The sequence below is a fragment of the Mustela putorius genome, unplaced genomic scaffold (genome assembly GCF_011764305.1).
Source record: "Mustela putorius furo isolate JIRA1106 unplaced genomic scaffold, ASM1176430v1.1 tig00000224_pilon_pilon_pilon, whole genome shotgun sequence".
Taxonomy (NCBI): domain Eukaryota; kingdom Metazoa; phylum Chordata; class Mammalia; order Carnivora; family Mustelidae; genus Mustela; species Mustela putorius.
Window position 1 is genome coordinate 8,353,271 of NW_025421321.1, and position 16,715 is coordinate 8,369,985.

Genomic DNA, 16,715 nt, shown 5'->3' on the forward strand with positions numbered 1-16,715 from the left:
ATTGCCACACAGACCTGGGAGCTTTGTGAGGTTGTTAAGTGCGTGTGAGGGAGCAAGCTGGGATCCCCATGTCCTAGCAGACAACTCCAGCAGGCTGTGGATCACTCCTATTTGTCAGACAGAGGGTCCCGAGGAAGCTGACCAAGCCGGGGCAATTGTCCATAGGTTGCAGTGGCTCCCCTCCACCACAGTGTGGCGCCCGCCCTCTCCCCACACGCAGCAGCTGGGGGATCCTTGCCGCTGCGTGGGCTTGCTCCAGAGAGGGAGCCTGGAAGGGCTCCACTGTTTGTTACTACAGAGTCCCTCGTAATAGAAAAGACTTAAAACTGACGTTTCGCACTATGTATTTTTTACGTATTTTTATAATAGATTCATATTTTAACTTCTCCTTTGCAATCTGCATTGTACAACTCCTGACCCTTCCTTTTGTAGCGACATTTCAAGTCAAAATCTTTGCCTCTGAAAAGTCAGCGCTCCTAGTACCCTTGACCTGAAAGGTACGTGTTTGGAAGTGTTCAAGTCTAAAGTAGCTTTGTTTTTGTTTTGTTTATAAAGACAGTCCTCAGCAAAAGTCTGGAGCCCTCTTCTCAAAGATCTGTGCTAACTGGGCTCATGGAGTGCTGTGAGTGTTTGATTATGTGCGTGAGATGAAACTCTCTCTCTTTTTAGCCAGAGACGCTTGTTTCGTCTCAGTGGAGAAATACTTTGCTGTCTGAAGAGCTACTTTCTGCAAAGCGAAGGTTAGTAACAGTGGTACTTTGAGTGTTGGAATCTCCTGGTATATTTAAAAATAAGATTCTGTCTCTAGATAATCAACCACGAAGCTTTTCAGAGCCCCGGCTTTCCTGTGTGAAAGAAAACACTTGGGATAATGAACTTTATGTTTCTTTCTTTTTTTTTTTAATATAATTTTTTTATTTTTTATAAACATATATTTTTATCCCCAGGGGTACAGGTCTGTGAATCACCAGGTTTACACACTTCACAGCACTCACCAAAACACATACCCTCCCCAATGTCCATAATACCACCCCCTTCTCCCAAACTTATGTTTCTTTCTTAAAGGCTTAAATAAAATCTAAAATGTGAATGCCACACATCTGTGTTAAAGTGACACACACCTACATCCTGTGTCATCCTCCTCAGGCTCCCTTTCCTTTAAACTCTGTTGTGTGATGTCTCAATTCTGATAGGCAGTGCACTCAGAAAGCGAAAAGACAACCTCCTGGGAACTTCCGAATAGTATCCCATTATTACATGTAAGGCACACCCATTCACCAATTCAACAAATATTTATAAAGTGAGCCTGGGCAGTTGCTAAGCACCTGCTACAAAAAGTCTCTTTGTATCTTTGGGAGCCCAATAAATAAGAGAATTCCATGGGATTGTAGGAGAGGGAAAATCATTTTTCTTCTACCCTTCTGAGTTTTTAGCAGAGACCCCTGTAATAAAAAGTTAACAAGAGAGAAACAGAAGCTTATTAACATGGGTGCCTCATTCAAACATGGAAGCTAAGGGAGTATCTCTCCAAGGTGGTGTAGAATTCAGGATGAACTACCACCTTTGTAGGAAAGGGGAGGGGAAAGGATTAAGAAAGATGAATGGGCCCTTAGAATAATAGATGAGAGATAACAGTTCATGTCACAGTTTGTCTGGTGTCAACGTCTAGTCTCCTTTCCCAGGACAAGTCAATCTTTCCTAGTAGATGAAATTCCTGGGAATATGTACAACAGCCGACTTCCTTTTGGAGAATCTGTCTTTAGGCAGATAAAGGGAGTTTGGAGAAAGCCTCTCCCTGTACCTGCTGTTTTTCAAACATCCACAGCTCGAACTAATCAATCTACCCAAGTGGCATACTTGAGGGTAGCACATTCATTCCCCTGTTCTTCACAATCATGGCAAAAATGCTTCTAGAAACAGTTGGAAATGAGAATACCCTCAAAAAATTTATATTTTCTATAGTATTCTAGAATGTAATCAATAGCTTACCATACTGGAAATAAAAATGTGACCAAACTCAAACCTGGAAACAAAGGAGGTGCTGTATAAAACACCAATCTTGGGGCTCCTGGGTGGCTCAGTCAATTAAAGCGGCTGTCTTCGGCTCCAGTCATAATCCCAGGGTCCTGGGATGGAGCCCTGCATTGGGCTCCCTGCCCAGCAGAGAGCCGGCTTCTCTTTCTCCCTCTGCCTGCTGCTCTGCCTACTTGTACTCTCTCTCTGTCAAATAAATAAAAATCTTTAAAATTTTTTTTAAAAAATTAGAAAAATAAAACACCAGTCTCCACCCAACCATCTTCATCCACTTCCTACTGCTCTTTGATCTGAACTAACTCCTTAAAGCTTTTTGAGTTTAATTTATCTCTCTAAAGGTCACTGTAAAGGCATGCTTGCACAGATCTTACTTATTAAAGGTTCACTCTGAGAAAATCTCATCAGCCACGTCCAATGTGAAGTCTGGCCCACACTGCCCCTCATTCAGAGGGCTGTTTCTCTGGATTCTCAGTGCTTCCCCAAGGTAAAACTGAGTGTGCATACCTCTGAGTCTCCATTCTCCCTTCTACAGTTCTCTTTATCAGCCTTAAAACTTGAAAATTTCTTAAGGAGATAACATTCATTTAAAATTGAATGTGTACTACATTATGCCCTATTTTTGACCCATTTTTTATTCATCCAACCATTAATTTATTTGTTCAACCAAACCTCAAGTATTTATTTAACTTTTTGAGACCCTACTAGTGTGCTAAGCATTCATTAGGGCAGGAAATAGAGATAGACCATATGAATCTTCCCCTTGAGAACTATATACCATGATAGAATCAATAGAATATCCACAGCTAACATTTACAGGTCACAGGCCATGAGACAGGCTGTTTCTCAAAGATTCTACCTACCATCTCATTAAAAACTTTTGACACGTTAAAACTATAGACATTATTAGTAGATCCCATTTCACAAATGAGGAAAACGATAAACAGATGAGTTATGTAACTTGTCCAAGCTCACCGAGCCAGTGAAGTTTTGAATACAGATAATTTGACCCTAGAAGCTATACTAGACAACTGCGCTATAGAACAATGACAATGGTGCTCATGGTGGTGATGATTATAATGGTGATGATGTGGTGGTCATCGTGGTGGGAATGACGGTAATGATCATGATGGGTGGTGGTGATGATGATCATGGTGATGAGGGGGATGAAGGACAGGGCTAATGATGATGATGGTGGTTGGGATGGTGATGTTAATTATGACGTCAACATGAATGGAGAGCTTTTTTTTTTTTTAAGATTTCATTTGTTTATTTGACAGAGATCACAAGTAGGCAGATAGGCAGGCAGAGAGAGAGGAGGGGAAGCAGGAAGCAGGCTCCCCGCTGAGCAGAGAGCCGGATGCGGGGCTCAATCCCAGGACCCTGGGATCATGACCTGAGCCAAAGGCAGAGGCTTTAACCCACTGAGCCACCCAGGCACCCCGAATGGAGAGCTTTTAGTTTGTTTTCTTTATTTATTGGTACCCAACCATCCTATGTGATGGGTATTTCCTCCCCAAACCCCCGTTTAGATAGAGGAAATGCGAGGCTCCTCAAAGTGTAAAACAAACAAACAAACAAACAAACAAAACAAAAAACTGATCAAAAGCTATTCAGCCTCCAAGTGACAGAGCTGAAATGAGAACAGAAATTTCTTTCCAGGCTTGTAGGCTGTGAATAAACAGCCATAAGAGTGCCTCCAATGTGATAGAAGCCCCAAACGAAATAAATATCAAAGGTTATGGAATTCAGAAGTGAGACTCTGGGAAGAAATAGGGGCCTTAGCACCAAGGGCCCTGGAGGCCCTGACAAGGACATTGACATTTACACTGACATGGGAAATCTTTTGAAAAGTTTGAGCAGAAATAAATGAGACGATCTGACTTTTGTTTTAATGGGATTCCTCTAGTTCTTGTTGTGAGAATGAAGATTAGGAAAGCAAGGACAAAAGCAGCGATGCAAATTAGGAATCTTTCAAAATAAGCTAAATGAGAGATGATGCTAAATTGTGTCCACCTAGGAGCAGTAGAATGAACGTTATTACCTGAAAGATCAGTTTGGAGGGTGGAAGAAAAAGAAGACTCTAGGTTAACTGTATGTCATCTTCTCTGAGCCCCGGGGGCAGAGGGGGAATGGAGTGGCTTTAAGAAAGTTCCAGGATGGGGCAGCTGGGTGGTTCAGGTCACGATCCCAGGGTCCTGGGATTGAGCCCCATGTCAGGCTCCCTGCTCAGTAAGAAGCCTGCTTTTCTCCCTCTCCCACTCCCCCTGTTTGTGATTCCCTCTCTCTCTCTCTCTCTCTCTCTCTCTGTCAAATAAATAAATAAAATCTTTGGGGGAAAAAAAAAAGGAAAGAAAGTTCTGGGTTCTGGGTGCCTAGGTGGCTCAGTCTGTCAAGCATTTGCCTTTGGCTCAGGTCATGATCGCAGGGTGCTGGGATGGGGGTGGTGCGGGTGCATCAGGCTCCCTGTTCAGCAGGGAGTTCGCTTCTCCTCTCCCTCTGCCTACCCCCATTCATGCTCCCTTTCTCACTCTGTGCATTCTCTCAATCTCTCTCTATCTCTCTCAAATAAATAAATAAAATCTTTTTGAAAAGGGAAAAAAATAGAAAGTTCTTTTTTTTTGTTCTGTTTTGTTTTAACACAGACAAGGATGTTTGTGGAGAGGCTGGTTTAGAGTGTGGTTGTCAGGAACTTTGGAAATGGTAAGCTTAGGGTATCTATCAGACCTCCAAGTGGCAATGTCAAAAAGAGTTGGATATTCAGGTTTGGGATTTAGGGAAGAAGCTCCGAATAGATATGTTGATCTGTGAGTCAGCAGCTAATAGATTGGTATATTAATTAGGGCAATATTCTTGCTATTACAGAAAAACACAGCCTCTAAGTGACCAGAGCTGAAACTCAAAACCAAAACCTTACTCCCTAAATTCATAGAAATTTCTCATTCCATTAAAATCCAGTCCACACTGAGGAATAGGGAAATCTCAGGGGAAGGGTTCACACAGTCATTAAGGGACATAGGCTGATCGAGGCTTGCCAATTGGTACCGTCACCCGACGGGTGGAGAGGAAAAACAAATCATGTCCCTGGGAAATTTTTGAGGCATACAAATCCCTTCTACTCATATTCCATTGGCAAGAAATAGACCAGTGGTCATAATTAGATGTGAGAACTTGGAAATACAATCTCTGGCTGGGCAGTTTTTTTCCCAAGCAACAACAGTCACTAAGGAAGGGGAGCACTAGTCTTTGCCAATTAACTGGGCAATTCTTCCGGGGGTAACACTGAGACTACCCAAGGAGGGAGCATAGAGGGAGAAAAGAAGAGAGGTTCAAGGACTGAACCACGAGTTTTGCTGATGCTTAGAGGTTGTAGAGTTGAGGAAGAACCAGTAAACAAAGACTGGGAATGCACATTGAGAAAATAAGAGGTAACTCAGCAGAGTCTATATCCTGGAAGCCAAACGAAGAGAGTATTTCAGGGACAGAAGCATGAGTACCAATATCTAATCCTGTGACCGATCGAGTAAAGATGAGGACAAAGACGGGGCTTTTGATCTAGAGATACAGAGGTCTGGGGACCTGAAGAAGAACGATTTTGGTAGAGCACTACCTGTTAAATCCCCACAGGCTGAAGAAGGGAATAGAGGAGAGGAATTGGAGGCAGTGAGTCCCAACATCTACCAACAAGGATTTTAATGTATGGGGAAAGAAGTAAATGGGACAATAGCCAGAGGGAAACAGGGGGTCAAAGAGAGAAACATTTGTAAAGACTGGAGAACTAATAGCATATTTGCCTAGTGATGAGCACGATCCAACATTAAGGGGGAAAATGACTTAGAAGAGAAAAAAAAAACAAATCTCTGAAGGACTATCCCAGTTAGAGGAGAGGGATAGTATCCAGTGTGCAGGTGGAACGACCAGGCTCGGCTGGGAGCAAGGCCAGTCTATCCACAGCAGCAGGAGAGAAGGGCACAGACAGGTCAGTGAGCATTTGTGATGACAGCGGCTTAATGGGTTCTGATCTCATCACTTCGAGTCTTCAGTGAGAGTGAGGTTAGGGAGAGTGGTATTGGAGATGTAGGGAAAAAATGAAAATATAAAATAGTCATTCAAGGACATTGGAAGGGTGAATGACTAGGCCTATAAATTATGAATTCCAAATACAATTAGAGCTCACTTGAAGTCTGTAACCAGGAATATACAGCCAGTTGGACTGTGTGTTTTCTGGGTCCACATTCCCTTGCACAGGTGCAAGCATGCAGTGGGCAGAGCTCAGATTAACCTATATTGAGGTTTCACCAGGCATGTAGGACAAAGTGAAGAGCTTGAAGGAATATGCAAGGGCAATGGCAATGGCATTTACAATGTACAATGACAATGGTAAAATGGCATTTAAGTCAGGTAGGACCAAGGGACCGTATCAGAAAGATCTGAAAGGACACTGGAGAGCAAATGTCCAGTATTTGTATTTAATAAAGGATTTGTTTATTTTCATGCAGACTTTGATTTATGAAAAAGGAGCTGCCTACACTTAATATAACTTGTGAAATGTGTTCAGATATTGATTTGTTCATTCAACAAATGGTTATTCAACTGAATTCTTTTAGACTTTGTGACAGACTCTCATCACTGTACAACATGAAGTATTTTAACTAATGAAGCTCATTATCTCATGGGTTGGCCCGAATCATCCATATTAATTAATTCAAGCTTAGAGACTGTTCCAACTCTAGGAGCAAATGAACAGCCCATAAGATACTGCCCTTATAGACTCAAATTTATATACCAATATAGACGGCAATTTATTTTTGCACAGGGACATGGCCTGGGACTTCTTCAGAATTCTGTACTTGAATTCTGGGCTATTTTGCATTAAACGATGATTTATCCCTAGTATGAGCATATACATAAAAAATTCCCCTGATTTGCTTTAGGAACCTATTTTTATTCTGGGTCAGAGACTTTACTTAGAGGTAGTTTTGTCAATTCTGGAATTCTGAGGAATATTATACAGAGAAAAATCTTTACAGAAGACTTTATATAGCCCTTCTTTGGTTACTTACAAGATAGTCCATGGCTCTCTTCCTTCTATTCACTCATCCTTTGTCCCCATCCCTTCATGTGTGTGTCTCCTCCAGGAACATGAGCTGTTCTAGAGCAGATGCCATAGGGTTTGGTAGACTAGAAGGGCGTGGTAAATGCCTAGCCAGTGGTTGAATGAGTGAAAAAAAAAAAAATCACTGAATGGTCTTGATGTCTGGACATGCCCTACTTAATTCTTAGAGAATTCTTTTTCATTCTGTTTATCACTCAGTCCAATGTTTGCTCCTTGCACTTTCATCTAAACTCTCAGTCTTTATTACATGCTTTTAGCATTCTTGTAAATTGTGCTGATAAAGAGGAAAGGCAAGTCTAGCTGGCAACTTCTCTGAGATTTTTCTGCTCAGAAGTCCTGGGAATGTCCTCCCAAATTGTAACATTGTGGTGGTGGCTTCTTCCTTAGGTGAAAATGACGATGTGGAATGCCAAGACAACCGACTAACTTGAAAACAAATGAAAGGGTCACTTTATGTAAAAGCCTCAATGAAAAGTATAAAATTAACTAGGTACAACAAATCAGGTGAATAGCAATGCCTTTGCCTCTCTATGTCACCTTTTCCAAAGGAGTTATTACAGAGCTTCCTTCAGAAAATGAAACATTTCTTTTTAAAGATTTATTTATTTGTTTGAGAGAGCGCCTGTGAACACGAGTGGTGGGAGGGGCAGAGGGAGAAGTTGAGAGTGAATCTCGAGTGGACTTCCTGCTGAGCATGGAGCCCAGGCAGAGCTTGATCTCATGACCCTGAAATTATAACCTGATCTGAAACCAAGAGTCAGATGTTCAACCCACTGAGCCACCCAGGTGCTCCAGAAAATGAAACATTTTCAGTTAAAAAAAAAATGTAATCTTTCCACCCCTTCTAAAATAAAACTCATTGCAATCATCTCAAGTCTGCCCAGGTTCCAGAACTACTCACCGTTCATCTCTGAGGCTAGGACGGTACCAGTAGCAGGATAGGTCCACACAGACCTTTCCAGATGAGTCAAACTATTGTACTTTAAAATATAAATATACAAAAATTAGATCTCAAATTTATTATGACAGTGGGAGTTACAAAATGGGTGAACATGATAGATAGGAATGATCAGAAACCAGGACCAAGACATTCCCTACCACCTCATGTAAGGGTCCTCTGTGCTCTTTCTCAGAAAGAAAATTGGAAATTAATCAGAACCATACTTCACACCACTTTCTATTTGATTAATATACTACTTGCTTTTTGAATTTTTACATTTAACATTAAATTTAACATTTACATAAAACAGTATATATTTCCTGTTTATGCCACAATGTCAGAGAGAAAGATTACCTTTTGCTCACTCTGGGTTTAGAGAATTGAAATAATTCTGATATGTTGTTTGCCAAGATACTTGACCTGGCTTCCACAGAAATTAAGTTTCAAATATCAAGAAAATTTTATTTCCTAAAACTAATTTTAAATGCATATTTTATGCTATGAATTTAATATGGTTAATGTTGAGGTTAGAATACAGGTTAAATTTTGTGAAAAATAATGTAATAACTTTTTTTAAATTAATATATTTATTTTCAACATAACAGTATTCATTATTTTTTCACCACACCCAGTGCTCCATGCAATCCATGCCCTCTCTAATACCCACCACCTGGTACCCCAACCTCCCACCCCCCACCACTTCAAACCCCTCAGATTGTTTTTCAGAGTCCATAGTCTCTCATGATTCACCTCCCCTTCCAATTTCCCCCAACTCCCTTCTCCTCTCTATCTCCCCATGTCCTCCATGCTATTTGTTATGCTCCACAAATAAGTGAAACCATATGGTAATTGACGCTCTCTGCTTTGAAGAGATAAGCATACCTTAAGCCAGCTAACAGGTACATATAACTAAGTACACACTAAATAGTCTCTTATGTTAGAGGGGCACCTTCACTGACTGGCTCAATCAGTGAAGCATCTGCCTTTGGCTCAAATCATGCCCCCAGGGTCCTGGATTGAGCTTCTGGTCGGGCTCCCTGCTCAGCAGACACTCTGCTTCTCCCTCTCCCTCTGTATCTCCCCCTCTCCTGCTTATGCTCTTTCTCTGGAATAAATGAATAAAATCTTAAAAAATAAATAAACATTCTCCTTAATAAAATAGAGAGATTAAAAACACACAAAGAGAAATTCACTGATGAAGGGCAGTACGGCATCATCAACCTACATGACTCATATATGCATAATCACTCATCCTAAAAATGGAATTTCACATTGCGCTGAGGTTTCCTAAGAATTCTATTATGGAAGAAAAATCATCCTTCTATATTTTTAGATATATATTTTTATATATTTATATATTTTTATATCAACATTTATAAGATACATATTTATTCCCTTCTCTGGAATAATTGATCAAATACTAGACATGATTGTTTTTCAGTGCTTATTACTATTAACATTTCTTTGGTGTTTCCACATACATTTTATAACTTTACTGATCATATTTCTGCCTCGAATTGTTCTTCCATTTTATAAGTGTGGATATCTTTTCTATCCTAGAGTTAGTTGACAAAAAAGTGATATACATATACGAATACATGAGTGGTAAAAACAACAACAATAACAACAAAACCATATTAACAATGAATGTGCATGATACTTACAAGGGTGCCCATGTTGGTACATTTTTACAGCTTCACAAACATCAATTTATTTATTTTTTTCATGTATGCAACTAGAATAATGGTGTCTACTTTGCAGAGCTGCTTTCATGATTGATTGAAAAAATATGGTTAAGCACCCAGTGCAAGTCTGCTCAGAGTGCACATTAAGTAAATATTAACTGTCCTTCCCACATCGTCACTGAAAGTCCCTGGCAGCCTCGAGATTCTCTGTATCACATCGTGTAATGCCTAATAACCATTGATATTGCTCTATAACTCTTGGATCTTATCTGAATCCCAAGGAATCCTAAAAATATATATTTATGCTTGATATCACTTCACTAATGTAAAGTATGCCAGTCTCAACTGGAGGAGATATAACTCCTTCACACATATGGTTAAGAAATGAAATTCTTTGCCTCTATGGACCCAAGGGACTTCAGTTTTCAATGACTCAAAATTAACTTGTGATCTTTTAATCACTTGGGCACTTATGGAAACAATCAGAAAGACATACATAACGGGGGTGAGGAGTGATTGGCTGAAGACCCAGTTTATACTAGGTACTCAACCCCTCACTTTCCTTTGAATCTACAGGTACACTGGACATCAGAATCACTAACATCAATTGGATATGCAAAAAAGAAATCAGTTTCAGTTCTACTAGACCAAATTTCAAGCCTATTTAGGTTTAAATTCAAGCCTACCTAGGTTTGAGTTTTAGAGTAAATTCACTCCTACTCGAATCCATTTCCAACTGCTCAAAAACACAGGCACAGTTACCATGCTCAGGAGTTAAGGGTTCAATTACCCAGGAAGTCTGTGCTGTCCTTGAAGCCACAGGTTAGCAGGAAGGCCTTCCAACAAGAATTTAGTAGGAAAACACACACCGAAGCAGCTGCTTGTGCAAAGTTACACTGGCCTGGACACTGTTTTCCCAGATGTTAGTGTTTAGTTGTTACATCACAGGTATGAGCCGATGACCCAGGCTTATAAACTGGAGCCAGATGAATCACTGAAACGCAAAGGGATCAGGTGCCTTTTGAGTAATACTTACAGTGGAGCAAGACAGCCCCCACAATGCCAAGTAGTAGACGGAAACACTGAAGGGAAATGTCCACGTGCCAGTGTTAAGGAATAGCATCTCCCAATTTCTCAATTGCGTGAGAGTGAGCATGCGCGCGCGCACAAAATCTTTTCCATTCCAATGCCTGCATTTACAGAAGAGAGTGAAGTCCTAACGAATGCGTGGACTTAGTTTAAAAAAAAAAAAAAAAAAAATCAGTGCCATATCCAAGAAAAGGATCCTAACCTGACTTGTAGCTTGGTCTCTTCCCAATCAGCTTAATAATACTTGAGCGTTTCCTGGTATCTCTCTGGGACCGCCTGGAAGTTTTCTTTATGAATATCTGGCCTAAATAAAGATACTACGTGAATAAAACATAATCACAGATTTGCTGAGGCGTAATGAGGCTCTATACCACTGGGTTGCCATTATGAAATATTATGTTTTTATCAAGGAGAGTGAGATTTGGGAGGAAATTAGCTAAAGACAGAGAGGAAGGGAAATGATTTTTCTGATCCCAAAGAATGTAGGCACAATCTGATCTACACTCCTACCTGCAGAGAAGAAAGAATTGTGAAAAGTTACTGTTGATTTGCCATGGAAATACAGGCTCACTCAGAATTGAAATCAAATCTAGCTAAACCCAGGAAGCTTTATTTTGCAACACACGCATGCGCGGGCGCGCATCCCCCTCCCCTCCGAGCTCAGCCATGTCTGGCAAAGCCAGGCGGGCCTTTACTGAACACCAGCGCCTGCCACCTTCCGCGCCTTATTCTCGACTCCCCGAAAGCCTGCTTGCCCCTCTTAGGGAGAACAACTGTAGAAGGGAGGTTTCGGTGACCGAGGATAATGGCCTCCGTGTGGTAAAGCGTAGGAACTTCATAGTTGTTGATAAGGAGGAAATAAAATCAGAAAAGAAATCTCAACCCAGTTTTCTTTTTTTTTTCCCCCTGTTCTCTATTTACTCACTTAATGATGTCCTTATTATTCTCAGACTTCAGGTACCTGTCTACTGACAAGTGGAAAATGTGATTATTTGGAAGAATAAAATAAGGCAGTAACACTCCCATTCCTACCTGACTCTCTACTTTTATTATGGTCCCTGTGATGAATTGTACTTGAGTGCAGGAAACATATTCCTAAATACAAGTCTGGATGTTTCTGTGTTTTGTCTTGCTCTTTGCATCTGCGAAAGAGAGTAAGGAAACCAGAATTATCCCTTAGTGTTGGAAGGGACTGTGCCATGTTGTTTTCATAGGTTTTTCTCATGGTACATCTCTATCTTCCTCCTCCTCCCCCTCCTCCTCTTTCCTTCTTTTCTTCCTTTGTTTTCTTCCTCCTTCCGCCTCTCCCCCTTCCTTCTCCCTAATAGATATTTCCTCTTACACACAGGAACACACAGATACATACACATATGTAAACATATACCCCTCAGTTTGAAGCCAGAGAATTCAATGATGACATGGTGACAATATAACTATCTAGCTCACTCTATCTATCTACCTTCTGTCTCCCCCCCACCCCCGTACCATACTTTTCTGCATCTACACAAAGAAGCAGGCTTCCTTCTCTTCATACTTCACTCCAGTTTCCTTAGATCCAGGCTTTTATTGCATTTTGGGGGGTCAAGAAGTGTTCTCAGATTACTCTCAACTTCTTCCTGTCGTAAGCATCACTTGCCATGGTCCTAGAGAGGGGATACTATAGGATTTTGGCTTATAACAGAGACCAAAAAAAAAAAAAAACAAAAAACAAAACAAAAAACAACACCTGGAAGTTAGCCATCAAAATAAAAAAAAAAAAGGATATGTCCATTTATCTAAAATTAATGGCCAAGCTGTGTTCATAAGAACACATTATTTGGCTTATATTTAAATCATTTTTAACAACTGATGTGACTCACTGCCTGAGTCATAGTTATATTGTGAAGACAACCAAAACATATGAAATCTTTTGACTCATTCATCTTGTGTATATTCTACTCAAGGTAACAGGCAGTTTCCTCTTCAAAAATGCCTGCGGTGCGATCTAGCTTTCACTATTTAAGAACCAGTTCTTATAAACCTGTTTTTAAGACCTGTTGTTTAATTCACAGACATCAAACAAAGTTGTAAAACCAGTTCCTCTATTAGGCTGCACCAAGAGCCTACTTCTTGTCATTAGATTATGTAGTTGTCTCTGTTAAGCAGACTTGCCTTCTTCCACTAGTACCCAGGTTCCACATTTTATAACTAAATTGCTTCTGTTTTAACAACTTGAGTTGATAAAGATGCTTTATCATAATTTATTAATTTATTTTTCAAGATTTTATTTATTATTTGAAAGAGAGAGAGTTAGAGAGAGCACAAGCATGGTGAAGGGCAGGGGTAGAGACAGACTTCTTGCTGAGCAGGGATCCCAGGACTCTGGGATCACGACCTGAGCCAAAGGCAGATGCTTAACCAACGGAGCCACCCAGGCTCTCTTATGAGTATGTCTTTAAATTAATAAATTATAACGGCACCTGGGTGGCTCAGTCAAACGTCTGCTTTTGGCTCAGATCATGATCCTGGGGTCCTGGGATCGAGCCCCAAATCAGGTTCCCTGCTAAGCAGGGAGAGTTTCTCCCTCTGCCTCTGCCTGTCCACTAACTTGTACTGTCTCTCTCCCTCTCTCTCAAATAAATAAATCTTTATAAAAATAAATAAAGTTATACTCGTGTTTTCCACCAACACCTTAGTATGCTCTGTCCTAAGATGTGTTACTACACTCTGGGAAGTGAGAATCTGCTGCATCAGGCATGGTTGTATCTTGATTCAAAAGACTGTGGTTGAAATGAAACCTATCTAAAGGTGTATCTTCTGCCTTAACATATAAAATGTTGACCCATACAGATGATTTTTTTTCCAAAATGTTTAAAGTATCATGGTAAATTACCATACATTCAGGATATGCTCCTTAGGTATTGGGTGTAGAGAATAAAGTAAGCAGATAAACTCACTTGTCCATTGAAGTCACCTGAAAACAAACATAAGAACATCAACAAGAGATTGAGCAATGGAATGTACATCGTTGCGGAAAGCCCATTTTTATTTCTTTACTGTTGACTGAAGAGTTTATTATTTCTGTGGAGCTGATCAAAATAAATAAATTCTGATTTTCTCAAATAATTCTAAGAAATTTTTAAAAAATACAAAATAAAAAGTTGTTTTGCCTTCCTGGCGAGATCCCCTCATCTGTAGACCCTTTCCTTGTTGACCTGTTGACTGATATTCTTCCCCATTCTGTCCTCCTATTTTGTGTATTCTCCATGAGAATCTTACCCTCTCCCTGGCGTTCAATCCTGACTATACCTGTGACCTGTAAAGCTACTATCAGTCCTAAATTCTCTATTAAACTTCAGGTTCATATTTACTGCTAGCTGGAAGACAGTAACTCCTAGGTATCTCACAAGTGTTAAAAATAAACCAATAGGCCCCCAATAGAGTCACTTATGCTAAGCCCCATGTCACCAAGCCAAGGCTTAATTTAATTACAGTTCCAGCTCTTCCAGAAATGGCATCCTGAATCAGTTGATCAGGAATCATCTCACCAGCACTAATTAGATAATCTTCCAGAGAAGTCCCTGTTATCCCCCAAAGGAAAGTCAGCTTGCCATAACCTTGCACATGTTAATGTGCCTCTTCTCCATCTTCTTCATTCCATCTCCTTTCTGCCCATATAAGTCCTCCATTTTATGGGGTTCCTTGGAACTTCTTTATGGCTTCTAGATGGGATGCTGCCTGATTTGAATTCATTTTTCCACACACACACACACACACACACACACACAACCCTCTTAAAATATTTAGTATGGCTCAGTTTACCTTTTAACACAGTAACTCAATATCTTAGAATAAAATTTGTCTGTTCCTCCCATCAACCCAATGTGACCCTTTCCTCTACGTCTTACTTCATTAAATGTGAAATCTATTTGATTAGTCAAGAAATTTGGCCATTATACTTGATTTCTCCCTCTCCATTCATCCTACCTAAAATCAAACTCCAACCCCTCTCACCAGGACTCCAGATGTCACTGGAATCCGTCCAATGGAATCCATCCCTCCAGTATCTTCCCTGCCTCCTGTTTCTCCACATCTTCGACCCACTCTCCTCCACTCTGTGCCCATAGTCACCTCTCTACTCAAACTCTGGGCTGCATTTACGCATTTTCTTGCACAGGCTACTACATCTCTTCTCCACCTCTGCCTTTTTAACTCATATGTGTCAGTTAGGCTTTCGCTTAGATATAATTTTCTTTGTAAAATCTTTCTTCACACTAGGATTCGGGGTATGCTGCCCTTCCAGTGGACTCCCTTAGCATCCTACAGAATGAACTTTCCTACTCAGTTGTTCTGAACTTCATAATTTCTTCCTGTCTTGTTCACTGTTGTACTTCTAGAACCCAGCACACAGTACCTCGCATAGATGAAATATTCTGAATAATTATTAAATAAACTCATGGATTCATAAATGAATGGTTTTAGGACTAGTTGAATACGAAATGGAATGAATTGGGTGGATGGCGGGAAATCAAACATTCAGCAAGACAGTGAATGAGGACAAAATATTCTGTGAATTATTCCTGTCTTTTTTCTATCATAAATTTCTTAAAAATGGACTTATAAACTTGCAACTGTCACATGTTTGCAACAGATTTCAATAATTCCCATTCTTCACTCCTCCCTGTATCTATGTCATTTGCCAAGTAATTTTGCCAAGGTTACTAATGGTGGGCAGGGCACTTTTCTCACTTTAGCTCTAGTTTCATCCATGATTGAGGCTTTGGTCTGCAGGTGGATGAGAAAGTAACACAGTGTTAGTCTGAGTCTAAGACTCAAGAGGCCTGGCATGTTTCTGCTGGTCCTTTTGTGCCTCAGCCATTTCCATGAGAAGAATATGGCTGTGCCCACGCACTGATTCCAGGAAGAGAACATGAGACCCATGGAACAGAACCACCTCAGCCAAGATGCTTTAGTTGAACCCAGCCTAGATCCGCTGACCCAAACTGACTTCATCCCTTGGTTGCTATATAAATGCTATTCTTTTAAGTCACTGTGTTTTAGGATAGTTTTTTATACCAAATATTTGTGATGGCAATAACTGCCTGGTATATTTGTTACTTGAATGTTTGGGTATATCTACTCCAGAGAATGGTTATGATATGTACTTGCCACTGTTCATTAAAAAATAGTAGTTTGAGAAAAAATGTTTATCTTATTAAAGAATTGAATCCAAAATACATAAAGAACTATGGTCTCTTCAGCAACACATATACTAAAATTGGAATGATATAGAGCAGAGTAGCAGGGCCCCTGCACAAAGATGAACACAAATTTGCAAATTACATAGAGAACTCATAAGAAAAAATACAAACGGGGCTCCTATGTCTCAGTGGGTTAAAGCCTCTGCCTTCAGCTCAGGTCATGATCTCAGGGTCCTGGGATCAAGCCCCACATGTCATGATCTCATTGTCCGGGGATCAAGCCCTATATCAGGCTCTCTGCTCAGTGGGGAGCCTGCTTTCCCCTACTCCCCCCGCCTCTGCCTGTCTCTCTGCCTACTTGTGATCTCTCTCTGTATGTGTCAAGTAAATAAATAAAATCTTTAAACAAATTTAAAACTAAAGCACACATTTTATGATTCAATTTATATGAATATTCATATAGGCAAAACAAGTATAATTGTTAGAAACTAGTGTTTTGTTTTGTTTTGTTTTTCTCTCTCTCTTAGGGGAAATAGTGCAGAACTGACTAGAAAGAAGCTTGAGAGGATTTTCTGGGATTTGGGAAATGTTTACTATTTCCACAGATGGCAGTTAAATAGGTGTATATGATTAACAAAACTCTTCAGAATGAATACTTAAAATCCATGCATTAT

General features: G+C 40.2%; 1 non-coding gene across 1 annotated transcript; it reads left to right on the forward strand.

The window, feature by feature from the left end:
* The first annotated feature begins 16,091 nt into the window (after window positions 1–16,091).
* Window positions 16,092–16,196, forward strand: LOC123391428. Its single transcript, XR_006606110.1, has one exon. It is a non-coding gene; the product is annotated as a U6 spliceosomal RNA (small nuclear RNA).
* The last annotated feature ends 519 nt before the right edge of the window (window positions 16,197–16,715 follow it).